This window comes from Cetorhinus maximus, chromosome 13 (genome assembly GCF_964194155.1).
Source record: "Cetorhinus maximus chromosome 13, sCetMax3.hap1.1, whole genome shotgun sequence".
Classification (NCBI taxonomy): Eukaryota; Metazoa; Chordata; class Chondrichthyes; order Lamniformes; family Cetorhinidae; genus Cetorhinus; species Cetorhinus maximus.
This window is the reverse complement of record NC_135891.1, coordinates 75214936-75234643: the sequence shown is the minus strand read 5'-3', so window position 1 is coordinate 75234643 and position 19708 is coordinate 75214936.

Sequence of the window (19708 nt, the reverse complement as noted above, 5' to 3'; positions counted from 1 at the left end):
TTGCATGATCATTGTGCAGTAGTGGCAGCTCCATGATCATTGTGCAGCAGCGGCAGGTCCATGATCATTGTGCAGTAGCCGCAGATGCATGATCATTTTGTAGTAGCTCCAGGTCCATGATCATTGTGTAATAGCAGCAGGTCTATTATAATTTTGTAGTAGCTGCAGGTCCATGATCATTGTGTAGTAGCTGCAGGTCCATGATCATTGTGTAGTAGCTGCAGGTCCATGATCATTGTGCAGTAGCTGCAGCTCCATGATCATTGTGTAATAGCTGAAGGTCCATGATCATTGTGCACTAGCTGCAGTTCCATGATCATTGTGCAGTTGCTGCAGGTACATCAATTGTGTGCGAGCTGGAGGTCTGTGTTCATCGTGTCGTAGCGGCATTGTCCATGATCATTATGTCATAGCTGCAGGGCCATGATCATTGTGTAGTAGCTGCAGGTCCATGATCAATGTGTCGTAGCTGCACATCCATGATCATTGTCTGGAAGCTGCAGTCCCATTTTCCTTGTGTTTTAGCTGCAGGTCCATGATCATTGTGTAGTAGCTGCAGGTCCATGGCCATTGTGTGGAAGCTGCCGGTCCATGATCATCGTCTAATAGCTGCAGGTCCATGATCATTGTTTAATAGCTGCAGGTCCATGATCATTGTGTAGTAACTGCAGATCCATGATCTTTCTGCAGTAGCGGCAGGTCCATGATCATTGTGCAGTAGCTGCAGATGCATGATCATTTTGTAGTAGCTCCAGGTCCATTATCATTGTGTAATAGCTGCAGGTCTATGGTAATTTTGTAGTAGCTGCAGGTCCATGATCATTGTGTAGTGGCTGAATGTCCATGATCATTGTGCACTAGCGGCAGGTCCATGATCATTGTGCAGTAGCTGCAGTTCCATGATCCTTGTGCAGTAGTGGCAGCTCCATGATCATTGTGCACTTGCTGCAGGTACATCAAGATTGTGTGCGAGCTGGAGGTCTGTGATCATTGTGTCGTAGCTGCATTGTCCATGATCATTATGTAGTAGCTGCAGGGCCATGGTCAATGTGTCGTAGCTGCACATCGATGATCATTGTCTGGAAGCTGCAGTCGCATTTTCCTTGTGTTGTAGCTGCAGGTCCATGATCATTGTGTAGTATCTGCAGGTCCATGATCATTGTGCAGCAGCGGCAGGTCCATGATCATTGTGCAGTAGCCGCAGATGCATGATCATTGTGCAGTAGCTGCAGTTGCATGATCATTGTGCAGTAGTGGCAGCTCCATCATCATTGTGTAGTAGCTGCAGGTCCATGATCATTGTGCAGCAGCGGCAGGTCCATGATCATTGTGCAGTAGCCGCAGATGCATGATCATTTTGTAGTAGCTCCAGGTCCATGATCATTGTGTAATAGCAGCAGGTCTATGATAATTTTGTAGTAGCTGCAGGTCCATGATCATTGTGTAGTAGCTGCAGGTCCATGATCATTGTACAGTAGTGGCAGCTCCATGATCATTGTGTAGTAGCTGCAGTTCCATGATCATTGTGCAGTAGTGGCATCTCCATGATCATTGTGTAGTAGCTGCAGGTCCATGATCATTGTGCAGTAGCTGCAGTTCCATGATCATTGTGCAGTAGTGGCAGCTCCATGATCATTGTGTAATAGCTGAAGGTCCATGATCATTGTGCACTAGCTGCAGTTCCATGATCATTGTGCAGTTGCTGCAGGTACATCAATTGTGTGCGAGCTGGAGGTCTGTGATCATCGTGTCGTAGCGGCATTGTCCATGATCATTATGTCATAGCTGCAGGGCCATGATCATTGTGTAGTAGCTGCCGGTCCATGATCATCGTCTAATAGCTGCAGGTCCATGATCATTGTTTAATAGCTGCAGGTCCATGATCATTGTGTAGTAACTGCAGATCCATGATCTTTGTGCAGTAGCGGCAGGTCCATGATCATTGTGCAGTAGCTGCAGATGCATGATCATTTTGTAGTAGCTCCAGGTCCATTATCATTGTGTAGTAGCTGCAGGTCTATGGTAATTTTGTAGTAGCTGCAGGTCCATGATCATTGTGTAGTGGCTGAATGTCCATGATCATTGTGCACTAGCGGCAGGTCCATGATCATTGTGCAGTAGCTGCAGTTCCATGATCCTTGTGCAGTAGTGGCAGCTCCATGATCATTGTGCACTTGCTGCAGGTACATCAAGATTGTGTGCGAGCTGGAGGTCTGTGATCATTGTGTCGTAGCTGCATTGTCCGTGATCATTATGTAGTAGCTGCAGGGCCATGATCAATGTGTCGTAGCTGCACATCGATGATCATTGTCTGGAAGCTGCAGTCGCATTTTCCTTGTGTTTTAGCTGCAGGTCCATGATCATTGTGTAGTAGCTGCAGGTCCATGGCCATTGTGTGGAAGCTGCATGTCCATGATCATTGTGCAGTAGCTGCAGGTCCATGATCATTGTGTAGTAGTTGCAGTTCCATGATCATTGTCTGGTAGCTGGATGTCCATGATCATTGTGTAGTATCTACACGTCCATGGTGTTCGTTTACTTTCTGCAGTTCCATGATCATTATGTTGTAGCTGCAGGTCCAAGATCATTGTCTGGAAGCTGCAGTCCCATGAACATTGTGTAGTAGCTGCAGGTCCATGATTGTTGTCTGGTAGCTGTAGGTCCATAATCATCGTGTAGAAGTTGTAGATCAATGATCATTGTATATCAGCTGTCGGTCCATGATCTTTGAGTACTAGCTGCAGGTCCATGATCATCGTGTAGAAGCTGCATGTCCAAGATCATTGTGCAGTAGCTGCACGACCATGATCATTGTCTGGAAGTTGCAGTACCATGATCATTGTCTATCCGCTGCAGCTCCATGATCTTTTTGTGGTATCTGCAGGTCCATGATCATTGTGTCGGAGCTGTAGGTTCATGATCACTGTATCGTAGCTGCAGGTCCATGATCATTGCGTAGGACCTGCAGGTCCATAATCATTGCGTAGTATCTGCACGTCCATGATCATTGTCTGGTAGCTGTAGGTCCATGACCATTGTGTAGTAGCTGAAGGTCTATGATCCTTGTGCAGTAGTGGCAGTTCCATGATCACTGTGCAGTTGCTGCAGGTACATCAAAATTGTGTGCGAGCTGGAGGTCTGTGATCATTGTGGAGTAGCTGCATTGTCCATGATCATTATGTAGTAGCTGCAGGGCCATGATCACTGTGTCGTAACTGCACGTCCATGATCATTGTCTGGAAGCTGCAGACCCATTTTCATTGTGTAGTAGCTGCAGGTCCATGATCATTGTGTAGTAGCTGCAGGTCCATGGTCATTGTGTGGAAGCTGCAGGTCCATGATCATCGTCTAATAGCTGCAGGTCTATGATCATTGTTTAATATCTGCATGTCCATGATCATTGTATAGCAGGTGCAGGTCCAGGATCATTCTGTAAAAGCTGCAGGTCGATGATCATTGTGTAGTAGTTGCAGGTACATCACAATTGGGTAGGAGCTGCAGGTCCATGATCATTGTTTAGTAGGTGCAGGGCCATGATCATTGTGTGGTCGCGTCACGTCCATGATCATTGTGTAGTTGCTGCTGGTCCATGATCATTGTGCAGTAGCAGCAGGTCAATGATCATTCTGCAGTAGCGGCAGGTCCATGATCATTGTGCAGTAGCTGCAGGTCTATGATAATTTTGTAGTAGCTGCAGGGCCATGATCATTATGTAGTAGCTGCAGATACATGATCATTTTGTAGTAGCTCCAGGTCCATGATCACTGTGTCGTAGCTGCACCTCCATGATCATTGTCTGGAAGCTGCAGTCCCATTTTCATTGTGTAGTGGCTGCAGGTCCATGATCATTGTGTCGTAGCTGCAGGTCCATGGTCATTGTGTGGAAGGTGCTGGTCCATGATCATTGTGCAGTAGCTGCAGGTCCATGATCATTGTGCAGCAGCGGCAGGTCCATGATCATTGTGCAGTAGCCGCAGATGCATGATCATTGTGCAGTAGCTGCAGTTGCATGATCATTGTGCAGTAGTGGCAGCTCCATGATCATTGTGTAGTAGCTGCAGGTCGATGATCATTGTGCAGCAGCGGCAGGTCCATGATCATTGTGCAGTAGCCGCAGATGCATGATCATTTTGTAGTAGCTCCAGGTCCATGATCATTGTGTAATAGCTGCAGGTCTATGATAATTTTGTAGTAGCTGCAGGTCCATGATCATTGTGTAGTAGCTGCAGGTCCATGATCATTGTGCAGTAGCTGCAGTTGCATGATCATTGTGCAGTAGTGGCAGCTCCATGATCATTGTGTAGTAGCTGCAGGTCCATGATCATTGTGCAGTAGCTGCAGTTCCATGATCATTGTGCAGTAGTGGCAGCTCCATGATCATTGTGTAGTAGCTGCAGGTCTATGATCATTGTGCAGTAGCTGCAGGTCCATGATCATTGTGCAGTAGCTGCAGTTGTATGATCATTGTGCAGTAGTGGCAGCTCCATGATCATTGTGTAGTAGCTGCAGGTCCATGATCATTGTGCAGTAGCTGCAGTTCCATGATCATTGTGCAGTAGTGGCAGCTCCATGATCATTGTGTAGTAGCTGCAGGTCCATGATCATTGTGTAGTAGCTGCAGGTCCATGGTCATTGTGTGGAAGCTGCCGGTCCATGATCATCGTCTAATAGCTGCAGGTCCATGATCATTGTTTAATAGCTGCAGGTCCATGATCATTGTGTAGTAACTGCAGATCCATGATCATTGTGCAGTAGCGGCAGGTCCATGATCATTGTGCAGTAGCTGCAGATGCATGATCATTTTGTAGTAGCTCCAGGTCCATTATCATTGTGTAGTAGCTGCAGGTCTATGGTAATTTTGTAGTAGCTGCAGGTCCATGATCATTGTGTAGTGGCTGAATGTCCATGATCATTGTGCACTAGCGGCAGGTCCATGATCATTGTGCAGTAGCTGCAGTTCTATGATCCTTGTGCAGTAGTGGCAGCTCCATGATCATTGTGCACTTGCTGCAGGTACATCAAGATTGTGTGCGAGCTGGAGGTCTGTGATCATTGTGTCGTAGCTGCATTGTCCATGATCATTATGTAGTAGCTGCAGGGCCATGATCAATGTGTCGTAGCTGCACATCCATGATCATTGTCTGGAAGCTGAAGTTGCATTTTCCTTGTGTTTTAGCTGCAGGTCCATGATCATTGTGTAGTAGCTGCAGGTCCATGATCATTGTGCAGCAGCGGCAGGTCCATGATCATTGTGCAGTAGCCGCAGATGCATGATCATTTTGTAGTAGCTCCAGGTCCATGATCATTGTGTAAAAGCTGCAGGTCTATGATAATTTTGTAGTAGCTGCAGGTCCATGATCATTGTGTAGTAGCTGCAGTTCCATGATCATTGTGCAGTAGTGGCAGCTCCATGATCATTGTGTAGTAGCTGCAGGTCCATGATCATTGTGCAGTAGCTGCAGTTCCATAATCATTGTGCAGTAGTGGCAGCCCCATGATCATTGTGTAGTAGCTGCAGGTCCATGATCATTGTGCACTAGCTGCAGTTCCATGATCATTGTGTAATTGCTGCAGGTACATCAATTGTGTGCGAGCTGGAGGTCTGTGATCATCGTGTTGTAGCGGCATTGTCCATGATCATTATGTCATAGCTGCAGGGCCATGATCATTGTGTAGTAGCTGCAGGTCCATGATCAATGTGTCGTAGCTGCACATCCATGATCATTGTCTGGAAGCTGCAGTCCCATTTTCCTTGTGTTTTAGCTGCAGGTCCATGATCATTGTGTAGTAGCTGCAGGTCCATGGCCATTGTGTGGAAGCTGCCGGTCCATGATCATTGTCTAATGGCTGCAGGTCCATGATCATTGTTTAATAGCTGCAGGTCCATGATCATTGTGTAGTAGCTGCAGATCGATGATCATTGTGCAGTAGCGGCAGGTCCATGATCATTGTGCAGTAGCTGCAGATGCATGATCATTTTGTAGTAGCTCCAGGTCCATTATCATTGTGTAGTAGCTGCAGGTCTATGATAATTTTGTAGTAGCTGCAGGTCCATGATCATTGTGTAGTGGCTGAATGTCCATGATCATTGTGCACTAGCGGCAGGTCCATGATCATTGTGCAGTAGCTGCAGTTCCATGATCCTTGTGCAGTAGTGGCAGCTCCATGATCATTGTGCACTTGCTGCAGGTACATCAAGATTGTGTGCGAGCTGGAGGTCTGTGATCATTGTGTCGTAGCTGCATTGTCCATGATCATTATGTAGTAGCTGCAGGGCCATGATCAATGTGTCGTAGCTGCACATCGATGATCATTGTCTGGAAGCTGCAGTCGCATTTTCCTTGTGTTTTAGCTGCAGGTCCATGATCATTGTGTAGTAGCTGCAGGTCCATGGCCATTGTGTGGAAGCTGCATGTCCATGATCATTGTGCAGTAGCTGCAGGTCCATGATCATTGTGTAGTAGTTGCAGTTCCATGATCATTGTCTGGTAGCTGGATGTCCATGATCATTGTGTAGTATCTACACGTCCATGGTGTTCGTTTACTTTCTGCAGTTCCATGATCATTATGTTATAGCTGCAGGTCCAAGATCATTGTCTGGAAGCTGCAGTCCCATGAACATTGTGTAGTAGCTGCAGGTCCATGATCGTTGTCTGGTAGCTGTAGGTCCATAATCATCGTGTAGAAGTTGTAGATCAATGATCATTGTATATCAGCTGTCGGTCCATGATCTTTGTGTACTAGCTGCAGGTCCATGATCATCGTGTAGAAGCTGCATGTCCAAGATCATTGTGCAGTAGCTGCACGACCATGATCATTGTCTGGAAGTTGCAGTCCCATGATCATTGTCTATCCGCTGCAGCTCCATGATCTTTTTGTGGTATCTGCAGGTCCATGATCATTGTGTCAGAGCTGTAGGTTCATGATCACTGTATCGTAGCTGCAGGTCCATGATCATTGCGTAGGACCTGCAGGTCCATAATCATTGCGTAGTATCTGCACGTCCATGATCATTGTCTGGTAGCTGTAGGTCCATGATCATTGTTTAATAGCTGCAGGTCCCCAATCATTGTGTAGTAACTGCAGATCCATGATCATTGTGCAGTAGCGACAGGTCCATGATCATTGTGCAGTAGCTGAAGGTCTATGATCATTGTGCAGTAGTGGCAGTTCCATGATCATTGTGCAGTTGCTGCAGGTACATCAAAATTGTGTGCGAGATGGAGGTCTGTGATCATTGTGGAGTAGCTGCATTGTCCATGATCATTATGTAGTAGCTGCAGGGCCATGATCACTGTGTCGTAACTGCACGTCCATGATCATTGTCTGGAAGCTGCAGACCCATTTTCATTGTGTAGTAGCTGCAGGTCCATGATCATTGTGTAGTAGCTGCAGGTCCATGGTCATTGTGTGGAAGCTGCAGGTCCATGATCATCGTCTAATAGCTGCAGGTCTATGATCATTGTTTAATATCTGCATGTCCATGATCATTGTATAGCAGGTGCAGGTCCAGGATCATTCTGTATCAGCTGCAGGTCGATGATCATTGTGTAGTAGCTGCAGGTACATCACAATTGGGTGGGAGCTGCTGGTCCATGATCATTGTGTAGTAGGTGCAGGGCCATGACCATTGTGTGGTCGCGTCACGTCCATGATCATTGTGTAGTTGCTGCTGGTCCATGATCATTGTGCAGTAGCAGCAGGTCAATGATCATTCTGCAGTAGCGGCAGGTCCATGATCATTGTGCAGTAGCTGCAGGTCTATGATAATTTTGTAGTAGCTGCAGGTCCATGATCATTGTGTAGTAGCTGCAGGTCGATGATCATTGTGTAGTAGCTGCAGGTACATCACAATTGGGTGGGTGCTGCAGGTCCGTGATCATTGTATAGTAGGGGCAGGCCCATGATCATTGTGCGGTCGCGTCATGTCCATGAGCATTGTGTAGTAGCTGCTGGTCCATGATCATTCTGCAGTAGCTGCAGGTCCATGATCATTGTGTAGTAGCTGCAGATCCATGATCATTGTGCAGTAGCGGCAGGTCCATGATCATTGTGCAGTAGCTGCAGATGCATGATTATTTTGTAGTAGCTCCAGGCCCATGATCTTTGTGCAGCAGCGGCAGGTCCATGATGATTGTGCAGCAGCGGCAGCTCCATGATCATTCTGCAGTAGCCGCAGATGCATGATCATTTTGTAGTAGCTCCAGGTCCATGATCATTGTCTAATAGCTGCAGGTCTATGATAATTTTGTAGTAACTGCAGGTCCATGATCATTGTGTAGTAGCTGCAGGTCCATGATAATTGTGCAGTAGCTGCAGTTGTATGATCATTGTGCAGTAGTGGCAGCTCCATGATCATTGTGTAGTAGCTGCAGGTCCATGATCATTGTGCAGTAGCTGCAGTTCCATGATCATTGTGCAGTAGTGGCAGCTCCATGATCATTGTGTAGTAGCTGCAGGTCCATGATCATTGTGCAGTAGCTGCAGTTCCATGATCATTGTGCAGTTGCTGCGGGTACATCAATTGTGTGCGAGCTGGAGGTCTGTGTTCATCGTGTCGTAGCGGCATTGTCCATGATCATTATGTCGTAGCTGCAGGGCCATGATCATTGTGTAGTAGCTGCAGGTCCATGATCAATGTGTCGTAGCTGCACATCCATGATCATTGTCTGGAAGCTGCAGTCCCATTTTCCTTGTGTTTTAGCTGCAGGTCCATGATCATTGTGTAGTAGCTGCAGGTCCATGGCCATTGTGTGGAAGCTGCCGGTCCATGATCATCGTCTAATAGCTGCAGGTCCATGATCATTGTTTAATAGCTGCAGGTCCATGATCATTGTGTAGTAGCTGCAGATCGATGATCATTGTGCAGTAGCGGCAGGTCCATGATCATTGTGCAGTAGCTGCAGATGCATGATCATTTTGTAGTAGCTCCAGGTCCATTATCATTGTGTAGTAGCTGCAGGTCTATGGTAATTTTGTAGTAGCTGCAGGTCCATGATCATTGTGTAGTGGCTGAATGTCCATGATCATTGTGCACTAGCGGCAGGTCCATGATCATTGTGCAGTGGCTGCAGTTCCATGATCCTTGTGCAGTAGTGGCAGCTCCATGATCATTGTGCACTTGCTGCAGGTACATCAAGATTGTGTGCGAGCTGGAGGTCTGTGATCATTGTGTCATAGCTGCATTGTCCATGATCATTATGTAGTAGCTGCAGGGCCATGATCAATGTGTCGTAGCTGCACATCCATGATCATTGTCTGGAAGCTGCAGTTGCATTTTCCTTGTGTTTTAGCTGCAGGTCCATGATCATTGTGTAGTAGCTGCAGGTCCATGGCCATTGTGTGGAAGCTGCATGTCCATGATCATTGTGCAGTAGTGGCAGCTCCATGATCATTGTGTAGTAGCTGCAGGTCCATGATCATTGTGCAGTAGCTGCAGTTCCATGATCATTGTGCAGTAGTGGCAGCTCCATGATCATTGTGTAGTAGCTGCAGGTCCATGATCATTGTGCAGTAGCTGCAGTTCCATGATCATTGTGCAGTTGCTGCAGGTACATCAATTGTGTGCGAGCTGGAGGTCTGTGATCATCGTGTCGTAGCGGCATTGTCCAGGATCATTATGTCATAGCTGCAGGGCCATGATCATTGTGTAGTAGCTGCAGGTCCATGATCAATGTGTCGTAGCTGCACATCCATGATCATTGTCTGGAAGCTGCAGTCCCATTTTCCTTGTGTTTTAGCTGCAGGTCCATGATCACTGTGTAGTAGCTGCAGGTCCATGGCCATTGTGTGGAAGCTGCCGGTCCATGATCATCGTCTAATAGCTGCAGGTCCATGATCATTGTTTAATAGCTGCAGGTCCATGATCATTGTGTAGTAGCTGCAGATCGATGATCATTGTGCAGTAGCGGCAGGTCCATGATCATTGTGCAGTAGCTGCAGATGCATGATCATTTTGTAGTAGCTCCAGGTCCATTATCATTGTGTAGTAGCTGCAGGTCTATGGTAATTTTGTAGTAGCTGCAGGTCCATGATCATTGTGTAGTGGCTGAATGTCCATGATCATTGTGCACTAGCGGCAGGTCCATGATCATTGTGCAGTAGCTGCAGTTCCATGATCATTGTGCAGTAGTGGCAGCTCCATGATCATTGTGTAGTAGCTGTAGGTCCATGATCATTGTGCAGTAGCTGCAGTTCCATGATCATTGTGCAGTAGTGGCAGCTCCATGATCATTGTGTAGTAGCTGCAGGTCCATGATCATTGTGCACTAGCTGCAGTTCCATGATCATTGTGCAGTTGCTGCAGGTACATCAATTGTGTGCGAGCTGGAGGTCTGTGATCATCGTGTCGTAGCGGCATTGTCCATGATCATTATGTCATAGCTGCAGGGCCATGATCATTGTGTAGTAGCTGCAGGTCCATGATCAATGTGTCGTAGCTGCACATCCATGATCATTGTCTGGAAGCTGCAGTCCCATTTTCCTTGTGTTTTAGCTGCAGGTCCATGATCACTGTGTAGTAGCTGCAGGTCCATGGCCATTGTGTGGAAGCTGCCGGTCCATGATCATCGTCTAATAGCTGCAGGTCCATGATCATTGTTTAATAGCTGCAGGTCCATGATCATTGTGTAGTAGCTGCAGATCGATGATCATTGTGCAGTAGCGGCAGGTCCATGATCATTGTGCAGTAGCTGCAGATGCATGATCATTTTGTAGTAGCTCCAGGTCCATTATCATTGTGTAGTAGCTGCAGGTCTATGGTAATTTTGTAGTAGCTGCAGGTCCATGATCATTGTGTAGTGGCTGAATGTCCATGGTCATTGTGCACTAGCGGCAGGTCCATGATCATTGTGCAGTGGCTGCAGTTCCATGATCCTTGTGCAGTAGTGGCAGCTCCATGATCATTGTGCACTTGCTGCAGGTACATCAAGATTGTGTGCGAGCTGGAGGTCTGTGATCATTGTGTCGTAGCTGCATTGTCCATGATCATTATGTAGTAGCTGCAGGGCCATGATCAATGTGTCGTAGCTGCACATCCATGATCATTGTCTGGAAGCTGCAGTTGCATTTTCCTTGTGTTTTAGCTGCAGGTCCATGATCATTGTGTAGTAGCTGCAGGTCCATGGCCATTGTGTGGAAGCTGCATGTCCATGATCATTGTGCAGTAGCTGCAGGTCCATGATCATTGTGTAGTAGTTGCAGTTCCATGATCATTGTCTGGTAGCTGGATGTCCATGATCATTGTGTAGTATCTACACGTCCATGGTGTTCGTTTACTTTCTGCAGTTCCATGATCATTATGTTGTAGCTGCAGGTCCAAGATCATTGTCTGGAAGCTGCAGTCCCATGAACATTGTGTAGTAGCTGCAGGTCCATGATCGTTGTCTGGTAGCTGTAGGTCCATAATCATCGTGTAGAAGTTGTAGATCAATGATCATTGTATATCAGCTGTCGGTCCATGATCTTTGTGTACTAGCTGCAGGTCCATGATCATCGTGTAGAAGCTGCATGTCCAAGATCATTGTGCAGTAGCTACACGACCATGATCATTGTCTGGAAGTTGCAGTCCCATGATCATTGTCTATCCGCTGCAGCTCCATGATCTTTTTGTGGTATCTGCAGGTCCATGATCATTGTGTCGGAGCTGTAGGTTCATGATCACTGTATCGTAGCTGCAGGTCCATGATCATTGCGTAGGACCTGCAGGTCCATAATCGTTGCGTAGTATCTGCACGTCCATGATCATTGTCTGGTAGCTGTAGGTCCATGATCATTGTGTAGTAGCTGAAGGTCTATGATCCTTGTGCAGTAGTGGCAGTTCCATGATCATTGTGCGGTTGCTGCAGGTACATCAAAATTGTGTGCGAGCTGGAGGTCTGTGATCATTGTGGAGTAGCTGCATTGTCCATGATCATTATATAGCAGCTGCAGGGCCATGATCACTGTGTCGTAACTGCACGTCCATGATCATTGTCTGGAAGCTGCAGACCCATTTTCATTGTGTAGTAGCTGCAGGTCCATGATCATTGTGTAGTAGCTGCTGGTCCATGGTCATTGTGTGGAAGCTGCAGGTCCATGATCATCATCTAATAGCTGCAGGTCTATGATCATTGTTTAATATCTGCATGTCCATGATCATTGTATAGCAGGTGCAGGTCCAGGATCATTCTGTATCAGCTGCAGGTCGATGATCATTGTGTAGTAGCTGCAGGTACATCACAATTGGGTGGGAGCTGCAGGTCTGTGATCATTGTGCAGTAGGTGCAGGCCCATGATCATTGTGTAGTAGCTGCAGGTCCATGATCATTGTGTACTTGCTGCAGGTCCATGGGCATTGTATAGTAGCTGCAGGTCCATGATAATTTGCTGTGCCTGCAGGTCCATTGTGTAGCAACTGAAGGTCACTGATCATTGTTTATCAGCTGCAGGTCCATGATTATTTTCTGGAAGCTGCAACTCCATGATCATTGTGTAGTGGCTGCAGGTCCATGATCATTGTGTAGTAGCCGTAGGGCCATGATCATCGTGTAGTAGCCGCAGGTCCATGATCATTGTGTAGCAGCTGCAGGTCCATGATCATCGTGTAGTAGCCGCAGGGCCATGATCATTGTGCAGTTGCTGCAGGTCCATGATCATCGTGTAGTAGCCGCAGGGCCATGATCATTGTGTAGCAGCTGCAGGTCCATGATCATCGTGTAGTAGCCGCAGGGCCATGATCATTGTGCAGTGGCTGCAGGTCCATGATCATCGTGTAGTAGCCGGAGGGCCATGATCATTGTGTAGCAGCTGCAGGTCCATGATCATCGTGTAGTAGCCGCAGGGCCATGATCATTGTGTAGTGGCTGCAGGTCCAAGATCATTTTCTGGAAGCTGCTGGTCGATGATTACTCTGTAGTAGCTGCAGGTCCATGATAATTGTGTAGGAATTGGAGGTCCATGATAACTGTCTGTTCCCTGTAAGACCAGGATCATTGTGTACTAGCTGCATGTCCATGATCATTGTGCAGTCGCTGCAGTTCCATGATTATTGTCTGGTAGCTGTAGCTCTATGATCATTGTGTTCTAGCTGCACGTCCATGATCATTGTGTAGTATCTGCACGTCCATGATGATCGTGTAGTTGCTGCAGTTCCATGATCATTGTGTTGTAGCTGCAGGTCCATGATCATTGTGTAGTAGTTGCAGGTCCATGATCATTGTATATCAGCTGTAGGTCCATGATCATTGGGCAGTAGCTGCAGGTCCATGACCATTGTGCAGTTGCGGCAGGTCCATGATCATTGTGTGGCAACTGAAGGTCACTGATCATTGTTTATCAGCTTCAGGTCCATGATCATTTTCTGGAAGCTGCAGGTCCATGATCATTGTGGGTAGCTGCAGTTCCATGATCTTGTATAGCAGCTTTATGTCCATGATCATTGTGTAGCAGCTGCAGGTCCATGACCATTGTGGGGTAGGTGTAGGTACATGATCATTGTGTACTAGTTGCTGGTACATGATCATTGTGAGGTAGCTGCAGGCCCATGATCATTGTGAGGTAGCTGCAGGCCCTTGATCGTTGTGTATTTGCTGCAGGCCCATGATCATTGTGAGGTAGCTGCAGGCCCTTGATCGTTGTGTATTTGCTGCAGGCCCATGATCGTTGTCCAGTTGCTGCAGTCCCATGATGTTTGTGTAGTAGCTGCAGGTCCACAATCATTGCCTGTAACATTGTGGTGTAGCGCAGATCCATGATAATTATGTAGCAGCTGCAGGTCCATGATCATCATGTGGAAGCTGCAGGCCCATGATCATTATCTTGTAGCTGTAGGCCCATGCTCATTGTGTAGTAGCTGCAGGTCCATGTTCATTGTGTGGCAGCTGCAGGTTCATGATCATTGTGTGGAAGCTGCAGGCCCATGGTCATTGTGTGGAAGCTGCAGGCCCATGGTCATTGTGTAGTCACTTCTGGTCCCTGACCATTGCGGGCTAGGTGTGGGTACATGATCATTGTGTACTAGCTGCTGGTGCATGATCATTGTGAGGTAGCTGCAGGCCCATGATCATTGTGAGGTAGCTGCAGGCCCTGGATCGTTGTGTAGTTGCTGCAGGCCCATGATCGTTGTCCAGTAGTTGCAGTCCCATGATCTCTGTGTAGTAGCTGTAGGTCCATCATCATTGTGCAGTGGCTGCAGGTCATTTATCATTGTGTGGTAGATGCAGGCCCATGATCATTGTGTTGTAGCTGTAGGCCTGTGATCATTGTATAGTATATTCAGGCCCACGATCATTGTGTTGTTAATGCAGACCCATGATCATTGTATAGTAGCTGCAGATCCATGATCATTGTGTAGCAGCTGCAGGTCCATGATCATTGTGTGGATGCTGCAGGCCCATGATCATTGTGTTGACACTGCAGGTCCATGATCATTGTGTTGTAGCTGTAGGCCCATGATCATTGTGTAGTAGCTGGAGGTCCATGTTCATTGTGTGGCAGCTGCAGAAGCATGATCATTGTGTAGTAGCTGTAGGCCTATGATAATTGTCAACTAGCTGCAGGCCCTGGATCGTTGTGTAGTTGCTGCAGGCCCATGATCGTTGCCTGGTAGCTGGAGTCCCATGATCATTGTCTGGAAGAGGTGTCAGCTGTGGCTCAGTTCATAGCACCCTCGCCTTTGAATCAGAGGGTTGTGGGTTCATGTCCCACTCCCGGAAACCAAGAACTGTGATTGTACTCAAAAAAGAGTTGCAATCTGTGACTGTTGATAACTCGAAAGAGTATCATTGTGCAGTAGCTACAGGTCCATGATCATTGTATCATAGTTTCAGGCCCATGGTCGTTGTGTAATAGCTGCAGACCCATGATCATTGTAAAATAGCTGCAGGTTCATGACCATTGTGTATGCTGCAGTCCAATGATGATTGTGCGGTAGCTGCAGCCCCATAATCATCGTGCTGAAGCTGCAGGCCCATGCTCATTATGTAGTAGCTGCAGGCCCATGATCATTGTGTAGTAGCTTCAGATCCAAGATCATTGTCTGAGAGCTGCAGTCCCATGAACATTGTGTAGTGGATGCAGGACCATGATCATTGTCTGGTAGCTGTAGGTCCATGATCATTGTGTAGTAGCCGCAGGTTCATGATCATGGTGAATTAGCTGCAGGCCCATGATCATTGTGTAGGAGCTGTAGGTCCATGATCATCGTGTAGAAGCTGCAGGTCCAAGATTATTGTCTGGAAGCTGTAAGTCCATGATCATTGTGTACTTGCTGCAGCTCCATGATCACTGTCGGGTAGCTGCAGGTCCATGATCATTTTCTGGAAGCTGCAGGCCCATGATCATTGTGTAGTGGCTGCAGGCCCATGAACATTGTGTAGTGGCTGCAGGCCCATGATTGTTGTGTATTAGCTGCATGTCCTTGAACATTGCCTGCAAGTTGCCGGTCCTTGATCGTTGTGTAGTAGCTGCAGTCCCTGTATCATTGTGTAGCTGCTGCAGGCCCATGATCATTGCCTGGAAGCTGCAGCTCCATGATCATTTATTGGTAGCTGCAGGTCCATGATCATTGTGGGGTAGCTGCATGTCTATGATAATTGTGGTTTTGCTGCAGGTCCATGATCATTGTGTAGTAGCTGCAGGTCCATGAACATTGCCTGGAACCTGCACGTCCTGGATCGTTGTGTGGTAGCTGCAGGCCCATGATCACAGTGGAGTAGCTGCAGGTCCAAGATCATTGTGTATTAGCTGTAGGCCCATGATCATTGTGTGGTAGGTGCAGGTCAATGATCATTGTGTACTATCTGCAGGTCCATTATGATTGTGTAGTAGCCGCAGGCCCATGATCAGTGCCTGGAAGCTGCAGGTCCATGATCATTGTATAGCAGCTTCAGATCCATGATCATTGTGTAGTATCTGCCGGCCCACGATCATTGTGTAGTAGCTTCAGGCCCTGATTCATTGTGTCGTGGCTGCAGGCCCATGATCGTTGCCTGGAAGCTGCAGCTCCATTATGATTTTGTTTTAGCTGCAGATACATGACCATTGTATGGTAGCTTCAGGCCCTGGATCATTGTGTAGTGGCTGCAGGAGCATGATCATTGCCTGGATGCTGCAGCCCAATGATCATTTTGTGGTAGCTGCAGGTCCATGATCTTTGGGGAGTAGCTGCAGGTCCATAATCATTGTGTATTTGCTGCAGGTCCATGACCATTGTGTGGTAGCTGCAGGTCCATGATGATTGTGTAGTAGCTACAGATCCATGACCATTGTGTCGTAGCTGCAGGTCCATTCTCATTTTGTCGTAGCTGCAGGTCCGTGATCATTATGTAGTAGCTGCAGGTCCACGATCTTTGTGTAGTAGCTGCAGGCCCATGATCAGAGCCTGGAAGCTGCAGGCCCATGATCATTGTGCAGTAGCTGCAGTTCTATGATCATTGTGTAGTGCTGCAGTCCCCTGATCATTGTGGAGTAGCTGCAGGTCCAAGGTCATTGTGTAGCAGCTGCATGCCCTGGATCACTGTGTAGTGGCTACAGGCCATGGTCATTGCCTGGAATCTGCAGCTCCATGATCATTGTGTAGTGGCTACAGGCCCATGATCATAGTGTGGTAGCTGCAGGTCCATGATCATTGTGTAGTAGCTGCAGGTCCATGATCATTGTGTAGCAGCTGCAAGTCCATGATGATTGTGAAGTACCTGCAGACCCATCATTATTGTATAGTTGCTGCAGGTCCATGATCATTGTGTAGTAGCTGCAGGTCGATGATTATTGTGTATTGCTGGAGATCCATGATCATTGTGTAGTTGCTTCAGGCCCTGGATCATTGCCTGGAAGCTTCAGCTCCATGATCGTTTTGTTTTCGCTGCAGGTCCCTGATCATTGTGTTGTAGCTGCAGGTACATCATTTTTTAGTAGCTGCAGGTCGATGATCATTGTGTAGTAACTGCAGATCCATGATCATTGTGTAGTAACTGCAGATCCCTGATCATTGTGTAGTAACTGCAGATCCATGATCATTGTGTAGCAACTGCAGATCCATGATCATTGTGTAGTAACTGCAGATCCCTGATCATTGTGTAGTAACTGCAGATCCATGATCATTGTGTAGTAACTGCAGATCCCTGATCATTGTGTAGTAACTGCAGATCCATGATCATTGTGTAGTAACTGCAGATCCATGATCATTGCCTGGAATCTGCAGGACCTTGAATATTGTGTGTTACCTGCAGTCCCATGATTGTTGTGTATTAGCTGCATGTCCATGAACATTGCCAGCAAGTTGCAGGTCCTTGATCGTTGTGTCGAAGCTGCAGGCCCATCATCATTGCCTGGAAGCTGCAGCTCCATGATCATTTTTTGGCAACTGCAGATCCATGATCATTGTGGGATATCTGCAGGCCCATGATCTTTGTGGAGTATCTGCAGGTGGATGATCATTGTGTAGTAACTGCAGATCCCTGATCATTGTGTAGTAACTGCAGATCCATGATCATTGTGTAGTAGCTGCAGGCCCATGAACATTGTGTAGTAGTTGCAGGCCCATAATCTTTGTGGAGTATCTGCAGGTCCATAATCATTGTGTAGTAACTGCAGATCCATGATCATTGTGCAGTAACTGCAGCTCCATGATCATTATGTAGTAGCTGCAGGCCGATGATCATTGTGGAGTAGCTGCAGGTAATTGATCATTGTGTAGTAACTGCAGATCCATGATCATTGTGGAGTGACTGCAGATCCATGATGATTGTGGCGTAGCTGCAGGCCCATGAACATTGTGTCGTAGCTGCAGGACCATGAACATTGTGTAGTAGCTGCAGGCCCATGATCTTTGTGGAGTATCTGCAGGTTCATGATCATTGTGTTGTAACTGCAGATCCATGATCATTGTGTAGTAACTGCAGCTCCATGATCATTGTGTAGGAGCTGCAGGCCCATGAACATTGTGTGGTAGTTGCAACCCATGAATATTTTGTAGTAGCTGCAGCCCCATGATCATTGCCTGGAATCTGCAGGACCATGATCATTGTGTAGTTACTGCAGGCCCATGATCATTGCCTGGAATCTGCAGGACCTTGAACATTGTGTGTTAGCTGCAGTCCCATGATTGTTGTGTATTAGCTGCATGTCCATGGACATTGCCTGCAAGTTGCAGGTCCATGATCATTGTGTAGTAGCTACAGGCCCATGATCATTGCTGGAAGCTGCAGCTCCATGATCATTTTTTGGTAGCTGCAGGTCCATGATTATTGTGGGGTAGCTGCATGTCTATGATAATTGTGGTTTAGCTGCAGGTCCATGAACATTGCCTGGAACCTGCATGTCCTGGATCATTGTGTGGCATCTGCAGGCCCATGATCATAGTGGAGCAGTTGCAGGTCCAAGATCATTGTGTAGTAGCTTCAGGCCCTGGATTATTGTTGTTGGCTGCAGGCCCATGATCGTTGTCTGGAAGCTGCAGCTCCATGATGATTTTGTTTTAGCTGAAGGCCCATGATAATTGTGTAGCAGCTGCAGGTCCATGATCATTGTATAGTAGCTGCAGGTCGATGATCATTGTACAGTAGCTGCAGTTCGATAGTCATTGTGCAGTAGCTGCAGGTCCATGATCATTGTGTAGCAGCTGCAGGCCCATGATCATTGCCTGGATGCTGCAGGCCCATAATCATTCTGTAGTAGCTGCATGTCTATGATCATTGTGCAGTAGCTGCAGTTCGATCGTCATTGTGCAGTAGCTGCAGGTCCATGATCATTGTGTAGGAGCTGCGGTCCCATGATCATTGTGTAATAGCTGCAGGTCCATGAACATTGCCCGTATGCTGCAGGTCCTTGATCATTTTGTGGTAGCTGCAGGTCCATGATCATTGGTCAGAAGCTGCAAATCCATGATGATTGTGTGGTAGCTGCAGTTCCATGATCATTGTGTAGTAGCGGCAGTTCCATGATCATTGTGTCTTTGCTGCAGTCCCATGAACATTGTGTAGTAGCTGCAGGTCCAGGAACATTGTTTGGAAGCTGCAGGTCCTTGGTCCTTTTGTAGTAGCTGCACACCCATGATCATAGTGGAGTTGCTGTAGGTCCAAGATCATTGCGTACTAGCTGCAGGCCCATGATCATTCTGTAGTAGCTGCAGGTGCATGATCAGTTTGTAGTAGCTGCAAGTCGATGATCTGTGCGTAGTTGCAGGTCCATGATCTGTGTGCGGTAGCTGCAGGTCCATTATCATTGTGTAGTTGCTGCAGGTGCAAGATCATTGTGTAGTATCTGCAGGGCCTTGATCATTGTGTAGTTGCTGCAGCTGGATGATCAATTTCTAGTAGCTGCAGGTCGATGATCTGTGTGTAGTGGCTGCAGGCCCACGATCATTTCCTGGAATCTGCAGGACCATTATCATTGTGTAGTTACTGCAGGCCCATTATCATTGCCTGGAATCTGCAGGACCATGAACATTATGTGTTTGCTGCAGGCCCATGATCATTGTGTACTAACTGTAGGCCCTGGATCATTGTGTAGTGGCTACAGCCCCATGATCATTGCCTAGAAGCTCCATGATCATTGTGTAGTGGCTACAGCTCCATGATCATTGTGTGGTAGCTGTAGTCCATGATCAGTGTGTAGTAGCTGCAGGTCCATGATCATTGTGTCGTAGCTGCAGGCCCATGATCATAGTGGAGTTGCTGCAGGTCCAAAATCATTGTGTAGTAGCTCCAGGTCCATGATCATTGTGTAGTAG